The sequence below is a fragment of the Engystomops pustulosus genome, chromosome 8 (assembly GCF_040894005.1).
Source record: "Engystomops pustulosus chromosome 8, aEngPut4.maternal, whole genome shotgun sequence".
In the NCBI taxonomy this organism is placed as follows: domain Eukaryota; kingdom Metazoa; phylum Chordata; class Amphibia; order Anura; family Leptodactylidae; genus Engystomops; species Engystomops pustulosus.
Window position 1 is genome coordinate 118,829,094 of NC_092418.1, and position 22,256 is coordinate 118,851,349.

The window sequence follows — 22,256 nt, forward strand, 5'->3', positions numbered from 1 at the left end:
CCTATGTACAGGAATATAACTACTATAATACTGCCCCCTATGTACAAGAATATAACTACTATAATACTGCCCCTTATGTACAGGAATATAACTACTATAATACTGCCCCCTATGTACAAGAATATAACTACTATAATACTGCCCCCTATGTACAGGAATATAACTACTATAATACTGCCCCCTATGTACAGGAATATAACTACTATAATACTGCCCCCTATGTACAAGAATATAACTACTACAATACTGCCCCCTATGTACAGGAATATAACTACTATAATACTGCCCCTTATGTACAAGAATATAACTACTATAATACTGCCCCCTATGTACAGGAATATAACTACTATAATACTGCCCCTATGTACAGGAATATAACTACTATAATACTGCCCCCTATGTACAAGAATATAACTACTACAATACTGCCCCCTATGTACAGGAATATAACTACTATAATACTGCCCCCTATGTACAGGAATATAACTACTATAATACTGCCCCCTATGTACAGGAATATAACTACTATAATACTGCCCCCTATATACAAGAATATAACTACTACAATACTGCCCCACATGTACAGGAATATAACTACTATAATACTGCCCCCTATGTACAGGAATATAACTACTATAATACTGCCCCCTATGTACAAGAATATAACTACTACAATACTGCCCCCTATGTACAGGAATATAACTACTATAATACTGCCCCCTATGTACAGGAATATAACTACTATAATACTGCCCCCTATGTACAGGAATATAACTACTATAATACTGCCCCCTATATACAAGAATATAACTACTACAATACTGCCCCACATGTACAGGAATATAACTACTATAATACTGCCCCCTATGTACAGGAATATAACTACTATAATACTGCCCCCTATGTACAAGAATATAACTACTATAATACTGCCCCCTATGTACAGGAATATAACTACTACAATACTCCCTCCTATGTACAAGAATATAACTACTATAATACTGCCCCCTATGTACAGGAATATAACTACTATAATACTGCCCCCTATGTACAGGAATATAACTACTATAATACAGCCCCCTATGTACAAGAATATAACTACTATAATACTGCCCCCTATGTACAGGAATATAACTACTATAATACTGCCCCCTATGTACAGGAATATAACTACTATAATACTGCTTCCTATGTACAGGAATATAACTACTATAATACTGCTTCCTATGTACAGGAATATAACTACTATAATACTGCCCCCTATGTACAGGAATATAACTACTAAAATACTGCCCCCTATGTACAGGAATATAACTACTATTATACTGCCCCCTATGTACAGGAATATAACTACTATAATACTGCTTCCTATGTACAGGAATATAACTACTATAATACTGCTTCCTATGTACAGGAATATAACTACTTTAATACTGCTTCCTATGTACAGGAATATAACTACTATAATACTGCCCCCTATGTACAAGAATATAACTACTATAATACTGCTTCCTATGTACAGGAATATAACTACTATAATACTGCCCCCTATGTACAAGAATATAACTACTATAATACTGCCCCCTATGTACAAGAATATAACTACTATAATACTGCCCCCTATGTACAGGAATATAACTACTATAATACTGCCCCCTATGTACAGGAATATAACTACTATAATACTGCCCCTATGTACAAGAATATAACTACTATAATACTGCCCCCTATGTACAGGAATATAACTACTATAATACTGCTCCCTATGTACAAGAATATAACTACTATAATACTGCCTCCTATGTACAGGAATATAACTACTATAATACTGCCCCCTATGTACAGGAATATAACTACTATAATACTGCCCCCTATGTACAGGAATATAACTACTATAATACTGCCCCTATGTACAAGAATATAACTACTATAATACTGCCCCCTATGTACAGGAATATAACTACTATAATACTGCTCCCTATGTACAAGAATATAACTACTATAATACTGCCTCCTATGTACAGGAATATAACTACTATAATACTGCCCCTATGTACAGGAATATAACTACTATAATACTGCCCCCTATGTACAAGAATATAACTACTATAATACTGCCCCCTATGTACAGGGATATAACTACTATAATACTGCCCCCTATGTACAAGAATATAACTACTATAATACTGCCCCCTATGTACAGTAATATAACTACTATAATACTGCCCCCTATGTACAAGACTATAACTACTATAATACTGCTTCCTATGTACAGGAATATAACGACTATAATACTGCCCCCTATGTACAGGAATATAACTACTATAATACTGCCCCCTATGTACAAGAATATAACTACTATAATACTGCCCCCTATGTACAGGAATATAACCACTATAATACTGCCCCCTATGTACAAGAATATAACTACTATAATACTGCCCCCTATGTACAGGAATATAACTACTATAATACTGCACCCTATGTACAGGAATATAACTACTATAATACTGCCCCCTATGTAAAAGAATATAACTACTATAATACTGCCCCCTATGTACAGGGATATAGCTGCTATAATACTGCCCCCCTATGTACAAGAATATAAACTATTATAATACTGTCCCTATGTACAAGAATATAACTACTATAATACTGCCCCCTATGTACAAGAATATAACTACTATAATACTGCCCCCTATGTACAGGAATATAACTACTATAATACCGCCCCCTATGTACAGGAATATAACTACTATAATACTGCCCCCTATGTACAGGAATATAACTGCTATAATATCGCCCCCTATGTACAGGAATATAACTACTATAATACTGCCCCCTATGTACAAGAATGTAACTACTATAATACTGCCCCCTATGTACAGGAATATAACTACTATAATACTGCCCCCTATGTATGGGAATATAACTACTATAATACTGCCCCCTATGGACTGGGATATAACTACTATAATACTGCCCCCTATGTACAGGGATATAACTACTATAATACTCCCCCTATGTACAGGAATATAACTACTATAATACTGCCCCCTATGTACAGGAATATAACTACTATAATACTGCCCCCTATGTACAGGAATATAACTACTATAATACTGCCCCCTATGTACAAGAATATAACTACTATAATACTGCCCCCTATGTGCTGGAATATAACTACTATAATACTGCCCCCTATGTACAAGAATATAACTACTATAATACTGCCCCCTATGTACAGGAATATAACTACTATAATACTGCACCCTATGTACAGGAATATAACTACTATAATACTGCCTCCTATGTACAAGAATATAACTACTATAATACTGCCCCCTATGTACAGGGATATAACTACTATAATACTGCCCCCTATGTACAGGGATATAACTACTATAATACTCCCCCTATGTACAGGAATATAACTACTATAATACTGCCCCCTATGTACAGGAATATAACTACTATAATACTGCCCCCTATGTACAGGAATATAACTACTATAATACTGCCCCCTATGTACAAGAATATAACTACTATAATACTGCCCCCTATGTACAGGAATATAACTACTATAATACTGCCCCCTATGTACAAGAATATAACTACTATAATACTGCCCCCTATGTACAAGAATATAACTACTATAATACTGCTCCCTATGTACAGGGATATAACTACTATAATACTGCCCCCTATGTACAGGAATATAACTACTATAATATTGCCCCTATGTACAAGAATATAACTACTATAATACTGCCCCCTATGTACAGGGATATAACTATTATAATACTGCCCCCTATGTACAGGGATATAACTACTATAATACTCCCCCTATGTACAGGAATATAACTACTATAATACTTCCCCCTATGTACAGGAATATAACTACTATAATACTGCCCCCTATGTACAGGAATATAACTACTATAATACTGCCTCCTATGTACAAGAAAATAACTACTATAATACTGCCCCCTATGTACAGGAATATAACTACTATAATACTGCCCCCTATGTACAGGAATATAACTACTATAATACTGCCCCCTATGTACAAGAATACAACTACTATAATACTGCCCCCTATGTACAAGAATATATTTACTATAATACTGCCCCCTATGTACAGGAATATAACTACTATAATACTGCCCCCTATGTACAGGAATATAACTACTATAATACTGCCCCCTATGTACAGAAATATAACTACTATAATACTGCCCCCTATGTACAAGAATATAACTACTATAATACTGCATCCTATGTACAGGAATATAACTACTATAATACTGCCCCCTATGTACAAGAATGTAACTACTATAATACTGCCTCCTATGTACAAGAAAATAACTACTATAATACTGCCCCCTATGTACAGGAATATAACTACTATAATACTGCCCCCTATGTACAGGAATATAACTACTATAATACTGCCCCCTATGTACAAGAATATAACTACTATAATACTGCTCCCTATGTACAGGAATATAACTACTATAATACTGCCCCCTATGTACAAGAATGTAACAACTATAATACTGCCCCCTATGTACAGGAATATAACTACTATAATACTGCCCCCTATGTACAGGAATATAACTACTATAATACTGCCTCCTATGTACAAGAAAATAACTACTATAATACTACCCCCTATGTACAGGAATATAACTACTATAATACTGCCTCCTATGTACAAGAATATAACTACTATAATACTGCCCCTATGTACAGGGATATAACTACTATAATACTGCCCCCTATGTACAAGAATATAACTACTATAATACTGCCCCCTATGTACAGGAATATAACTACTATAATACTGCCCCCTATGTACAAGAATATAACTACTATAATACTGCCCCCTATGTACAAGTATATAACTACTATAATACTGCCCCCTATGTACAAGAATATAACTGCTATAATACTGCCCCCTATGTACAGGAATATAACTACTATAATACTGCCTCCTATGTACAAGAATATAACTACTATAATACATTGTGTTCTGGTGACCCAGCTCTGCTACATCTGTACATGGTTGCAACATAATCTCTTTATGGCGCCCGTTATGATGATGTGAAACTAGTGACACATGAGAAGTCGTCTCCCGAGGGGACATTGAGGCTCCGTCATTAGTGTCATCAAGTCACAAGCAAAAGGAGAATTCACCGTCTCTACGCTCAGGAAATAGAGGAATGTGGAGAAACCCATGTGACTAAGGGTGAAGCCGGGTCCACAGGATCTGTCCTTGGCACCAGGACTCTGTCTGTACCGTGACAACCTAACTCCTGACATACAGGGTTAAGTCACTGACAGCAAGCAGATACCATGTCAATGCTGAGGAGCTGCAACCTAGGAATGTTTTTTGTAATTTCACTACATACCTGTCAACAGCCACCACTAGGGGGAGATCACTACATACAGATTATACACCACCACTAGGGGGAGCTAACTACATACAGATTATACACCACCACTAGGGGGAGATCACTACATACACATTATACACCACAACTAGGGGGAGATCACTACATACACATTATACACCACCACTAGGAGGAGCTCACTACATACAGATTATACACCACCACTAGGGGGAGCTCATTACATACAGATTATACATCACCACTAGGGGGAGATCACTACATACAGATTATACATCACCACTAGGGGGAGCTTACTACATACAGATTATACACCACCACTAGGAGGAGATCACTACATACAGATTATACACCACCACTAGGAGGAGATCACTACATACAGATTATACACCACCACTAGGGGGAGATCACTACATACAGATTATACACCACCACTAGGGGGAGATCACTACATACACATTATACACCACCACTAGGGGGAGATCACTACATACACATTATACACCACCACTAGGGGGAGATTACTACATACAGATTATACACCACCACTAGGGGGAGCTCACTACATACAGATTATACACCACCACTAGGAGGAGCTCACTACATACAGATTATACACCACCACTAGGGGGAGATCACTACATACAGATTATACACCACCACTAGGAGGAGATCACTACATACAGATTATACACCACCACTAGGAGGAGATCACTACATACAGATTATACACCACCACTAGGAGGAGATCACTACATACAGATTATACACCACCAGTAGGGGGAGATCACTACATACAGATTATACACCACCACTAGGGGGAGATCACTACATACAGATTATACACCACCACTAGGGGGAGATCACTGCATACAGATTATACACCACCACTAGGGGGAGATCACTGCATACTGATTATACACCACCACTAGGGGGAGCTCACTACATACAGATTATACACCACCACTAGGGGGAGATCACTGCATACAGATTATACACCACCACTAGGGGGAGCTCACTACATACAGATTATACACCTACACTAGGGGGAGATCACTACATACACATTATACACCACCACTAGGAGGAGATCACTACATAAACATTATACACCACCACTAGGAGGAGATCACTACATACAGATTATACACCACCACTAGGAGGAGATCACTACATACAGATTATACACCACCACTAGGGGGAGATCACTACATACAGGATATACACCACCACTAGGGGGAGATCACTACATACACATTATACACCACCACTAGGGGGAGATCACTACATACACATTATACACCACCACTAGGAGGAGATCACTACATACAGATTATACAGCACCACTAGGAGGAGATCACTACATACACATTATACATCACCACTAGCGGGAGATCACTACATACACATTATACACCACCACTAGGAGGAGATCACTACATACAGATTATACACCACCACTAGGAGGAAATCACTACATACACATTATACACCACCACTAGGGGGAGATCACTACATACACATTATACACCACCACTAGGAGGAGATCACTACATACAGATTACACAGCACCACTAGTAGGAGATCACTACATACAGATTATACACCACCACTAGGAGGAGATCACTACATACACATTATACACCACCACTAGGGGGAGATCACTACATACACATTATACACCACCACTAGGGGGAGATCACTACATACACATTATACACCACCACTAGGAGGAGATCACTACATACAGATTATACAGCACCTTTAGGGGGAGATCACTACATACAGATTATACACCACCACTAGGAGAAGATCACTACATACACATTATACACCACCACTAGGGGGAGATCACTACATACACATTATACACCACCACTAGGAGGAGATCACTACATACACATTATACATCACCACTAGGGGGAGATCACTACATACACATTATACACCACCACTAGGGGGAGCTCACTACATACAGATTATACACCACCACTAGGAGGAGATCACTACATACACATTATACACCACCACTAGGGGGAGATCACTACATACACATTATACACCACCACTAGGAGGAGATCACTACATACACATTATACACCACCACTAGGGGGAGATCACTACATACACATTATACACCACCACTAGGGGGAGATCACTACATACACATTATACACCACCACTAGGGGGAGATCACTACATACACATTATACACCACCACTAGGGGGAGATCACTACATACACATTATACACCACCACTAGGAGGAGATCACTACATACAGATTATACACCACCACTAGGAGGAGATCACTACATACAGATTATACACCACCACTAGGAGGAGATCACTACATACAGATTATACACCACCACTAGGGGGAGATCACTACATACACATTATACACCACCACTAGGGGGAGATCACTACATACACATTATACACCACCACTAGGAGGAGATCACTACATACAGATTATACACCACCACTAGGAGGAGATCACTACATACAGATTATACACCACCACTAGGAGGAGATCACTACATACAGATTATACACCACCACTAGGAGGAAATCACTACATACACATTATACACCACCACTAGGGGGAGATCACTACATACACATTATACACCACCACTAGGAGGAGATCACTACATACAGATTACACAGCACCACTAGTAGGAGATCACTACATACAGATTATACACCACCACTAGGAGGAGATCACTACATACACATTATACACCACCACTAGGGGGAGATCACTACATACACATTATACACCACCACTAGGGGGAGATCACTACATACACATTATACACCACCACTAGGAGGAGATCACTACATACAGATTATACAGCACCTTTAGGGGGAGATCACTACATACAGATTATACACCACCACTAGGAGAAGATCACTACATACACATTATACACCACCACTAGGGGGAGATCACTACATACACATTATACACCACCACTAGGAGGAGATCACTACATACACATTATACATCACCACTAGGGGGAGATCACTACATACACATTATACACCACCACTAGGGGGAGCTCACTACATACAGATTATACACCACCACTAGGAGGAGATCACTACATACACATTATACACCACCACTAGGGGGAGATCACTACATACACATTATACACCACCACTAGGAGGAGATCACTACATACACATTATACACCACCACTAGGGGGAGATCACTACATACACATTATACACCACCACTAGGGGGAGATCACTACATACACATTATACACCACCACTAGGGGGAGATCACTACATACACATTATACACCACCACTAGGGGGAGATCACTACATACACATTATACACCACCACTAGGAGGAGATCACTACATACAGATTATACACCACCACTAGGAGGAGATCACTACATACAGATTATACACCACCACTAGGAGGAGATCACTACATACAGATTATACACCACCACTAGGGGGAGATCACTACATACAGATTATACACCACCACTAGGGGGAGCTCACTACATACACATTATACACCACCACTAGGGGGAGATCACTACATACAGATTATACACCACCACTAGGAGGAGATCACTACATACACATTATATACCACCACTAGGGGGAGATCACTACATACAGATTATACACCACCACTAGGGGGAGATCACTACATACACATTATACATCACCACTAGGAGGAGATCACTACATACACATTATACATCACCACTAGGAGGAGATCATTACATACAGATTATACACCACCACTAGGGGGAGATCACTACATACATATTATGGAGGCACCACTAAAGCTCCCCCTAGTGTTTGCTTCAGGATTCGGGGATTTTGTCCTGTACCTGTATTGCTGTTTGAATAAGAGCAGAGGATTTTGGGGATCTGCACCTGAGAAGCTGTAACTTCTGGAGTTAGTCCAGAACATATACCCAGTTCCATTATATATCACCATGGAAACAGGTGATGGGCAGTAAACGTGGAGCGGGTGCCCTCTACACAACTGACACTTTACAATGTTTGACTCCAGATACGGCGCCCGCTGCTCCGGGGCTTTGAACTCGTAAATTTTAAGACAGCAAACACAGAAGTGTCCGGCGCCGGATCTTCCCCTGACATCCCGCTGATTAATGTGTTTGCGGATGGGAATTGTAAACAGTTGCATTAAGTAGCTGCGACTCACCTGTCCCTCTGTTACAGGTACAGAACATCCTGCATGTGCACCCACCTCGCTGACACATGGTGCCAAAATATCCATTAGGAATCATTTCTATCAGAGGCCAAATACCATGTAAAGTACAGATCAACTGTCATGTTATTCTAGGCATCTATCAGAGTCTGGGAAAGCTGGGTGACTTGTAGTAAGGCCCACTTTACAGCTGCCACAAGCTCCACTCCCAGCTTTTCTTCTGTAAATCTTATTCAGTAGTAACCAGTAACCGGCTGCAGCGAAGAAGTGAGGACTTGGATCTGAAATAGACTGTGGCGTAACATACACTGCACCTGTCATGATATTGCGCTGTGATGGCGCCACCCTGTGGACTGTTAGAAAGGATATTTTTTTTAAATTTTTTTGCACTTTAAATATCAGGACATATTTGTAGTATTTTACACTTTATTATCTTATTGATGAGCATTCAGTTGCTCTACCAGCAGAATAGTGAGTGCAGCTCCGGAGGCGGTTACCTCGTTAGAGGAGGGTGTGGCTGTGTGTGCAGCTGCTGTGTGCTTGTGCTCCTGAGCTCCTCGAGATCCATCTATCCACCCAGGGCCTGCAACCAGGGAGGGAGAAGGTTTCCAGGCATGAGCCAGAGCGGCAAGCCCGGTACCAGTAGAATGCCGATGAGTTATTTGGTTAGAAATGGGGAGGTGCCTGATCCTGGATGTCCTCATGAAGGGACAAGAACTTTGCCTAATTAACATCTATGGTCCCCAGTCCAAGTGGGACAGGAAGTGTCTCTTTATGAGGATCAAGCCCTACCTTTTTACAAGTCGGCAGGTGGTCTTTGGAGGGGACTTCAATGCTGTCACGAGGTCCCAGGATAGGGGAGGTTCCAGAGACAAGCTGACTTATGATAGCGTCGCTCTTAATAGCATAGCTAGTGAGGCTCGCCTGGTGGATGTCCACATCCGGCACACCCCAGGCCACGCGGGGTTCACCTATTATAGGGGTAGCTGCAGGTCTAGAATAGACAGGTTTTATTTAAAGGAGGAAGCCATTTCTTCAGCAGTGTCCGTTGTTGAAGTGGAGTTCTCCGATCACTGTCTAATTTTGTTTTCTCTGAATGTTACAGAGACCCCCCGGATGGGAAGAGGCTACTGGAAGCTCAATTCGTCTCTCCTGGAAGAAGCGGAGATCAGACAATCCTTTGAGGACTTTCTTCAGAGCCAGGTACCATTGCTGGGCCTTTGTAGCAGTAAGTCAGAGTGGTGGGAGATGCTCAAGAAAAGGGTGGCGAGATTCTTCCGCCAGCTCTCGAGCCTCAGGAGCCTGGACAGGTACCGCCTGTATCAGGGCCTGAGGAGGAAACTCGAGCATCTCGTCTCGACTGGAGGTAGTCGTGAGGACATCTCCAGAGTGAAATCCTTGCTGAAGAGGTGTCAGTACGATAGACACGCATCTTTGGTTTTTGAGAGGGATTACGGGAAATACCGCTCGCCCGACCCTTACAGAAACTGCAAGATGTCAGTGAATGGTAAAGTAGTCACAGGACTGGTTGACAGTACGGGATCCCTGAAAAGGTCCAGATCAGGGATCCTGGAGGTCGTCAGATCCTTCTACTCACACCTCTTGGGCAGGAAGGATCGGAATGTGATGTCGGCTTTCCTGGCAGAAACTGTCCCTGAGCCAGGAGTAGACCCCTCTCTTGATGTTTTGACAGAGAGGATCAGGGAAGAGGAAGTCAGCCTGGCGATTGAAGGGCTCGCCCTCAAGAAATCGCCAGGTCCGGATGGCTTAACATCTGAGTTCTATAAGACCTTTAAGGACGCCTTGGTTCCCCTCTTGACCGAGGTATTAAATGAGTGTCTTTGCTCGGGCGCTCTGCCGAAGTCAATGAGGAGGTCAGCCCTGATCATCCTGTCAAAGGGTAAGGACCGATCTCGTGTTGAGAACTGGTGTCCCATAGCGCTTCTCAATACGGACAGAAAGGTTTTGGCAAAGGTGCTGTTTAATCGGCTGGTGCAGTTTAATTGGCATAAGGTTTTGTACGCAGGGGCAGAGAGTTTCCCGCTTGTGAACGGTTGGATTGGCCGCTCTTTTGAGGTCGGGTCTGGTGTTCGCCAGGGTTGTCCTCTGAGCCCACTACTGTACGTGTTCGCGATCAACCCATTCCTTAGGAGGGTTGATCGTGGGCTGTTGGTGGGAGTCGGGATGGATCGGGCAGCACCGGAAGCCACTCTAAGGGTGGTAGCGTACGCCGATGATGTCACCGTTTTCGTGTCGTCGGGAGGGGAGGCGCAATGGGTGATGTCAGAGTTTGACCGCTACTCAGAGGCTTCTGGGTCCAAGATCAACCGGGATAAGTGTGAGAGTCTCTGGCTGGGAGAGGGGGATCCAGGCTTTGATCTCCCGGGCACTCTTCCAGGGCCCCAGGACTCTGCCAAAGTTCTCGGCATCGAATTTGGCCAGGGGGATTACCCCATGCAAAACTGGGACGACAGGCTTAAGATCGCCGCTCAGAAGGTGGACCAGTGGAATGGTTGGTCTTTGACCCTCAGAGAAAGGGTTAATCTGATCAAAACCTACCTGCTCCCTCTGCTGATATATTTGGGCAGTGTGTGCATGTTGCCAGAACCCCTCTGGACTCGGGTCTACAGTCTGTTCTTCCAGCTGTTATGGGGGAATAGGCTGAACCTTATCAGGAGGGAGGTTACTTACCGCACGAGGAGACAAGGAGGGTTGTGTATGGTCAACCCTGTGGTGTTCCTAGTGAATACCTTTCTTAAGATCAATGTAGCAAACCTCTGGAAAGAGAGGGCTCCTCCGTGGGTATACTCCTGTAGGGGATGGTTTCGGCCTTTCTTCCAGGAATGGGAGACAGGAGGGCAAGTGAAGGATCTTCGCACACCGAATGGGCATCTTCCGGCTTACGCTACCCCGGTTCTGAAGGTGATTCGCCGGTGGGGTCTGGGAATGTGGGAGATCAGGACCTTGTCGAGGAAAATCCTTGACAAGAGGGTTCTGTTGACCCATTTCCAGAAGCCTCTGGCCCTCAGGGATTGCCCAAGTCAGGATCTAAGGGTGGGTTTGAGTTTATTGAATTCCATCAGGATCCCCTTGAAGTTTTGGGACTTGGCTTGGCGCTGCTTCCATGGAAAGCTGTGTGTGAGGGACAATCTGAAGTGTAGGAGCTCTGAGGAAAGGGGTTGTCCCCGGGAGGAGTGCGGTGGCCTGCTGGAGAGCATGGACCACTTCCTGCTTCAGTGCCCCTATAACACAGAGGTGTACAAACGGGTGGGTGCTTCCATCCATTGGCCCGGGTTGGCCGGTCTCTCCTATGCGGAGTGGGCCTATGGAGCATTCAGAGGCCTGGGTGGCCGGGCGGGGTACACGTTATTCCTAGTTAGTCTAGTGGTCAGGTACCACACGTGGAACGCACGGTGCTTAGTGTCGACGCAGCGTAAAATCCTCCCGGTGGATGAGGTGGTTAGGAACATTGTGGGTGACCTGGTGAAGGTGCGCTCTCTGGAGTATGAGAGGCTGGGCACGGGGAGGACCTCTCTCCTTAGTGTCCCTTAGTCTGTCCTCTCCCCCCTGGTGAAGGTGCACTCTCTGGAGTATGAGAGGCTGGGCACGGGAAGGACCTCTCTCCTTAGTGTCCCTTAGTCTGTCCTCTCCCCCTGGTGAAGGTGTGCTCTCTGGAGTATGAGAGGCTGGGCACGGGGAGGGCCTCTCTCCTTAGTGCCCCTTAGTCTGTCCTCTCCCCTCCTGGTGAAGGTGCGCTCTCTGGAGTATGAGAGGCTGGGCACGGGGAGGACCTCTCTCCTTAGTGCCCCTTAGTCTGTCCTCTCCCTCCTGGTGAAGGTGCGCTCTCTGGAGTATGAGAGGCTGGGCACGGGGAGGGCCTCTCTCCTTAGTGTCCCTTAGTCTGTCCTCTCCCCTCCTGGTGAAGGTGCGCTCTCTGGAGTATGAGAGGCTTGGCACGGGGAGGGCCTCTCTCCTTAGTGCTCTTTAGTCTGTCCTCTCCCCCTGGTGAAGCTGTGCTCTCTGGAGTATGAGAGGCTGGGCACGGGGAGGGCCTCTCTCCTTAGTGCCCCTTAGTCTGTCCTCTCCCCTCCTGGTGAAGGTGCGCTCTCTGGAGTATGAGAGGCTGGGCACGGGGAGGACCTCTCTCCTTAGTGCCCCTTAGTCTGTCCTCTCCCTCCTGGTGAAGGTGCGCTCTCTGGAGTATGAGAGGCTGGGCACGGGGAGGGCCTCTCTCCTTAGTGTCCCTTAGTCTGTCCTCTCCCTCCTGGTGAAGGTGCGCTCTCTGGAGTATGAGAGGCTGGGCACGGGGAGGGCCTCTCTCCTTAGTGTCCCTTAGTCTGTCCTCTCCCCCTGGAGAAGGTGTGCTCTCTGGAGTATGAGAGGCTGAGCACGGGGAGGGCCTCTCTCCTTAGTGCCCCTTAGTCTGTCCTCTCCCCTCCTGGTGAAGGTGCGCTCTCTGGAGTATGAGAGGCTGGGCACGGGGAGGACCTCTCTCCTTAGTGCCCCTTAGTCTGTCCTCTCCCTCCTGGTGAAGGTGCGCTCTCTGGAGTATGAGAGGCTGGGCACGGGGAGGGCCTCTCTCCTTAGTGTCCCTTAGTCTGTCCTCTCCCTCCTGGTGAAGGTGCGCTCTCTGGAGTATGAGAGGCTGGGCACGGGGAGGGCCTCTCTCCTTAGTGTCCCTTAGTCTGTCCTCTCCCCCTGGTGAAGGTGTGCTCTCTGGAGTATGAGAGGCTGAGCACGGGGAGGGCCTCTCTCCTTAGTGCCCCTTAGTCTGTCCTCTCCCCTCCTGGTGAAGGTGCGCTCTCTGGAGTATGAGAGGCTGGGCACGGGGAGGACCTCTCTCCTTAGTGTCCCTTAGTCTGTCCTCTCCCCTCCTGGTGAAGGTGCGCTCTCTGGAGTATGAGGGGCTGGGCACGGGGAGGGCCTCTCTCCTTAGTGTCCCTTAGTCTCTCCTCTCCCCCCTGGTGAAGGTGCGCTCTCTGGAGTATGAGAGGCTGGGCACGGGGAGGGCCTCTCTCCTTAGTGTCCCTTAGTCTGTCCTCTCCCCCTGGTGAAGGTGTGCTCTCTGGAGTATGAGAGGCTGAGCACGGGGAGGGCCTCTCTCCTTAGTGCCCCTTAGTCTGTCCTCTCCCCTCCTGGTGAAGGTGCGCTCTCTGGAGTATGAGAGGCTGGGCACGGGGAGGACCTCTCTCCTTAGTGTCCCTTAGTCTGTCCTCTCCCCTCCTGGTGAAGGTGCGCTCTCTGGAGTATGAGGGGCTGGGCACGGGGAGGGCCTCTCTCCTTAGTGTCCCTTAGTCTCTCCTCTCCCCCCTGGTGAAGGTGCGCTCTCTGGAGTATGAGAGGCTGGGCACGGGGAGGGCCTCTCTCCTTAGTGTCCCTTAGTCTGTCCTCTCCCCCTGGTGAAGGTGTGCTCTCTGGAGTATGAGAGGCTGAGCACGGGGAGGGCCTCTCTCCTTAGTGCCCCTTAGTCTGTCCTCTCCCCTCCTGGTGAAGGTGCGCTCTCTGGAGTATGAGAGGCTGGGCACGGGGAGGACCTCTCTCCTTAGTGTCCCTTAGTCTGTCCTCTCCCCTCCTGGTGAAGGTGCGCTCTCTGGAGTATGAGGGGCTGGGCACGGGGAGGGCCTCTCTCCTTAGTGTCCCTTAGTCTCTCCTCTCCCCCCTGGTGAAGGTGCGCTCTCTGGAGTATGAGGGGCTGGGCACGGGGAGGGCCTCTCTCCTTAGTGTCCCTTAGTCTGTCCTCTCCCTCCTGGTGAAGGTGCGCTCTCTGGAGTTTGAGAGGCTGGGCACGGGGAGGGCCTCTCTCCTTTGGAGGGGGTTCTCCTTTAGTGTCCCTTAGTCTGTCATCTCCTCTCCTGGTGTTGGGCTGATGCTGCACAGTAGATTTTTGTTTTGTATCTGGGCATGTAGTGATGTTGGGCTTGCAGGCGCCGAACCTGAGCTTTATGTGGTTTGATTGATGTTGTTAAGGTTTTATTTGTATTCTGTTTTCTTTATGTTGTGTTGTAAATACTGTATATATTGTATATATTGTATATAGTGGGGTTTAGGATCTAGTGCAGTGTAGTGTTATGTGTATTCTGTGTTTTTTAGTATATATTTAAATGAATTTTAAAAATAACAAAAAACGGGTGTGGGATGTGATCTGTGTGGGGTGGTTTGTTATTAGAGGGTGTGGGGTGGGTTTATGTATATTTATGGTCATTTATGTTTATTTGTGGGTGTGGCTTGTCTTTGTTTATTGGTTTGGTTTAGGTTGTGATAATCGGTTGGGTGGGGGTTGTGGTATTTGGTGTTTATTCATTTTGGTGTATTGTAAATTATTATTTTTGCTAGGTATGAATGGGGCTGGACCAGCAGGTAAGATATTGTATATATTATGTTTGATTTCTGTTATGCATTGTTATGTTTTTTACTTTTATATAAAATAAAAGATCTACAGGATGTATCAGTATAGGATATATGATGTACTTAATTATTACATTTTTATGTAGAACTTTTCTATAAAATATTACAGGGTGTATTCTGCAGGTCTCCTCCTCCATACAATGAGGTTGCTTTCCCGCCCTGCTCTCCGGTACCTCACTTTCCTCTGGTCGCTCCCCTCCGGCCTCTTGGAGGTTAAGTGCTTCCTTTATTTGTTATGTTTGTATATTTTTGGCTTCTCTCCAGGACCCGACAGGGAAAACCATGAAATTCCGTGAAATGAGGACAGCACTTGGTGTCATTGCTCGAATACTCAGAGGACGCCACATAATGACACGAGTGAAAGTCATAACATAAAACTGCAGAGGGCAAAGGGGAACTGCATGTCACTGCACAATGGAGGAAATTAGGGGAAAAGGAGAAATGACGCGAAATTTCTATTTTCGTATTTTATATTTTCTTAAAGAAACACTGCGGTCAGAGCTAGTCCATTGAATAATACATGGTGCAGGGCCTGAAAGGAGGAGCAGGACTCATTTTAATGTACGCCTTGAACCTTGCTAGAACCTAGAGCAGTGATGGGGAACCTTTTAGCGGCCGAGTGCCCAAACTGCAACCCAAAACCCTGATTATTTATCGCAAGGTGCCATTTTAGCTTCTTTCCAGTGTCCCTCTGTACACAGAGAATCGTGGGGCCAGCAGGAGGTCCTCCAAAGATAATTCGGCCCCATCCACTCATTCTCCCTCTTCCTACAGTCCCAAGTAGCGAAGTCAGTTTCAAAATATGTCTGAAAGCAGCAACTTTTGGTTAGCACTACAACCTTGCAGCACTGTGGCTCAGTGGTTAGCACTACAGCCTTGCAGCACTGGGGTCCTGGGTTCAAGTCCCACCCAGTTCAATATGTGCAAAGAGTTTGTATGTTCTCTCCGTGTTTGCATGGTTTTTCTCAAGGTCCTCAGGTTTCCTCCCACACTCCAAAACATACTGGTAGAATGATTAGATTGTGAGCCTCATGGGGACAGGGACTGTTTTAGCAAGTTCTGTGCATCGCTGGGGAATCTGTGTGCGCTATATAAATAAAGACTTATTATTATAAAAGGTGCGTCTTGCTGGAAACACAAGAAAAAATTAAAAAAAAAAGGAATGAAAAAGAAAAATGGGAATAAAATGAAGAATCTCTGAATGTGAAGCTTGTGGAGCAATCATCATATATTCCTGGCCCGTTTATCCGCAGTGCGAGCCGGGGACATGTGATCTGAGTCTGCGGCCCTGCAGAAGCCATGAAACCCAGACAACATGAATAAACGTCTTTATCGGATTTGCCGGACGTTTTGTGCAGGAGAGAGGACGATATCACTAATGTTATTATAGAATTATCTGAGACGTGAACATTGTGTGACCCCGACTGACCGCACCAGCCGCCACCACAGCGCTGCCCCCACATCCAGACGTCAGGTTACCGTGTATTGTCCAGAGTGCGATAACTACTATAATACTGCCCCTATGTACAGGAATATAACTGCTATAATACTGCCCCCTATGTATAGGAATATAACTACTATAATACTGCCCCCTATGTACAGGAATATAACTACTATAATACTGCCCCCTATGTACAAGAATATAACTACTATAATACTGCCCCCTATGTACAGGAATATAACTACTATAATACTGCCCCCTATGTACAGGAATATAACTACTATAATACTGCCCCCTATGTACAAGAATATAACTACTATAATACTGCCCCCTATGTACAGGAATATAACTACTATAATCCTGCCTCCTATGTACAGGAATATAACTACTATAATACTGCCCCCTATGTACAGGAATATAACTACTATAATACTGCCCCCCTATGTACAAGAATATAACTACTATAATACTGCCCCCTATGTACAGGAATATAACTACTATAATACTGCCCCCTATGTACAGGAATATTACTACTATAATACTGCCCCCTATGTACAGGAATATTACTACTATAATACTGTCCCCTATGTACAAGAATATAACTACTATAATACTGCCCCCTATGTACAGGAATATAACTACTATAATACTGCCCCTTATGTACAAGAATATAACTACTATAATACTGCCCCCTATGTACAAGAATATAACTACTATAATACTGCCCCCTATGTACAAGAATATAACTACTATAATACTGCCCCCTATGTACAAGAATATAACTACTATAATACTGCCCCCTATATACAGGAATATAACTACTATAATACTGCCCCCTATGTACAGGAATATAACTACTATAATATTGCCCCTATGTACAGGAATATAACTACTATAATACTGCCCCCTATGTACAGGAATATAACTACTATAATACTGCCTCCTATGTACAGGAATATAACTACTATAATACTGCCCCCTATGTACAGACGTATAACTACTATAATACTGCCCCCTATGTACAGGAATATAACTACTATAATACTGCCCCTATGTACAGGAATATAACTGCTATAATACTGCCCCCTATGTATAGGAATATAACTACTATAATACTGCCCCCTATGTACAAGAATATAACTACTATAATACTGCCCCCTATATACAGTAATATAACTACTATAATACTGCCCCCTATGTACAGGAATATAACTACTATAATATTGCCCCTATGTACAGGAATATAACTACTATAATACTGCCCCCTATGTACAAGAATATAACTACTATAATACTGCCCCCTATGTACAAGAATATGACTACTATAATACTGCCCCCTATGTACAAGAATATAACTACTATAATACTGCCCCCTATGTACAGGAATATAACTACTATAATACTGCCCCTATGTACAGGGATATAACTACTATAATACTGCCCCTATGTACAAGAATATAACCACTATAATACTGCCCCCTATGTACAGGAATATAACTACTATAATACTGCCTCCTATGTACAGGAATATAACTACTATAATACTGTCCCCTATGTACAGACGTATAACTACTATAATACTGCCCCCTATGTACAGGAATATAACTACTATAATACTGCCCCCTATGTACAAGAATACAACTACTATAATACTGCCCCCTATGTACAGGAATATAACTACTATAATACTGCCCCCTATGTACAGGAATATAACTACTATAATACTGCCCCCTATGTACAGGAATATAACTACTATAATACTGCCCCCTATGTACAGGAATATTACTACTATAATACTGCCCCCGATGTACAGGAATATAACTACTATAATACTGCCCCTTATGTACAAGAATATAACTACTATAATACTGCCCCCTATGTACAAGAATATAACTACTATAATACTGCCCCCTATGTACAAGAATATAACTACTATAATACTGCCCCCTATGTACAAGAATATAACTACTATAATACTGCCCCCTATGTACAAGAATATAACTACTATAATACTGCCCCCTATATACAGGAATATAACTACTATAATACTGCCCCCTATGTACAGGAATATAACTACTATAATATTGCCCCTATGTACAGGAATATAACTACTATAATACTGCCCCTATGTACAGGAATATAACTAATATAATACTGCCTCCTATGTACAGGAATATAACTACTATAATACTGCCCCCTATGTACAGACGTATAACTACTATAATACTGCCCCCTATGTACAGGAATATAACTACTATAATACTGCCCCTATGTACAGGAATATAACTGCTATAATACTGCCCCCTATGTATAGGAATATAACTACTATAATACTGCCCCCTATGTACAAGAATATAACTACTATAATACTGCCCCCTATATACAGGAATATAACTACTATAATACTGCCCCCTATGTACAGGAATATAACTACTATAATATTGCCCCTATGTACAGGAATATAACTACTATAATACTGCCCCCTATGTACAAGAATATAACTACTATAATACTGCCCCCTATGTACAAGAATATGACTACTATAATACTGCCCCCTATGTACAAGAATATAACTACTATAATACTGCCCCCTATGTACAGGAATATAACTACTATAATACTGCCGCTATGTACAAGAATATAACCACTATAATACTGCCCCCTATGTACAGGAATATAACTACTATAATACTGCCCCCTATGTACAGGAATATAACTACTATAATACTGTCCCCTATGTACAGACGTATAACTACTATAATACTGCCCCCTATGTACAGGAATATAACTACTATAATACTGCCCCCTATGTACAAGAATACAACTACTATAATACTGCCCCCTATGTACAGGAATATAACTACTATAATACTGCCCCCTTTGTACAGGAATATAACTACTATCATACTGCCCCCTATGTACAAGAATACAACTACTATAATACTGCCCGCTATGTACAGGAATATAACTACTATAATACTGCCCCCTATGTACAGGAATACAACTACTATAATACTGCCCCCTATGTACAGGAATATAACTACTATAATACTGCCCCCTATGTACAAGAATACAACTACTATAATACTGCCCCCTATGTACAAGAATAAAACTACTATAATACTGCCCCCTATGTACAAGAATACAACTACTATAATACTGCCCCTATGTACAGGAATATAACTACTATAATACTGCCCCCTATGTACAAGAATACAACTACTATAATACTGCCCCCTATGTACAAGAATATAACTACTATAATACTGCTCCCTATGTACAGGAATATAACTCCTATAATACTGCCCCTATGTACAGGAATATAACTACTATAATACTGCCCCCTATGTACAAGAATATAACTACTATAATACTGCTCCCTATGTACAGGAATATAACTCCTATAATACTGCCCCTATGTACAGGAATATAACTACTATAATACTGCCCCCTATGTACAGGAATATAACTACTATAATACTGCCCCTATGTACAGGAATATAACTACTATAATACTGCCCCCTATGTACAGGAATATAACTACTATAATACTGCCCCCTATGTACAAGAATATAACTACTATAATACTGCCCCCTATGTACAGGAATATAACTACTATAATAAGGCCCCTATGTACAGGAATATAACTACTATAATACTGCCCCCTATGTACAGGAATATTACTCCTATAATACTGCCCCCTATGTACAAGAATACAACTACTATAATACTGCCCCCTATGTACAGGAATATAACTACTATAATACTGCCCCCTATGTACAAGAATACAACTACTATAATACTGCCCCCTATGTACAAGAATACAACTACTATAATACTGCCCCCTATGTACAGGAATATAACTACTATAATAATGCCCCCTATGTACAAGAATATAACTACTATAATACTGCCCCCTATGTACAAGAATATAACTACTATAATACTGCCCCCTATGTACAGGAATATAACTACTATAATACTGCCCCCTATGTACAAGTATATAACTGCTATAATACTGCCCCCTATGTACAAGAATATAACTACTATAATACTGCCCCCTATGTACAGGAATATAACTACTATAATACTGCCCCCTATGTACAAGAATATAACTACTATAATACTGCCCCCTATGTACAAGAATATAACTACTATAATACTGCCCCCTATGTACAAGAATATAACTACTATAATACTGCCCCCTATGTACAAGAATATAACTACTATAATACTGCCCCCTATATACAAGAATATAACTACTATAATACTGCCCCCTATGTACAAGAATATAACTGCTATAATACTGCCCCCTATGTACAGGAATATAACTACTATAATACTGCCCCCAATATATTATATTCATATAACTACTATAATACTGTCCCCTATGTACAAAAATATAACTATTATAATACTGCTCGCTATGTACAGGAATATAACTACTATAATACTGCCCCTATGTACAAGAATATAACTACTATAATACTGCCCTCTATGTACAGGCATATAACTACTATAATACTGCCCCTATGTACAAGAATCTAACTACTACAATACTGCCTCTTATGTACAGGAATATAACAACTATAATACTGCTCGCTATGTACAGGATTATAACTACTATAATACTGCCCCTATGTAGAGGAATATAATTACTATAATACTGCCCCCTATGTACAAGAATATAACTACTATAATACTGCTCGCTATGTACAGGAATATAACTACTATAATACTGCTCGCTATGTACAGGAATATAACTACTATAATACTGCCCCTAT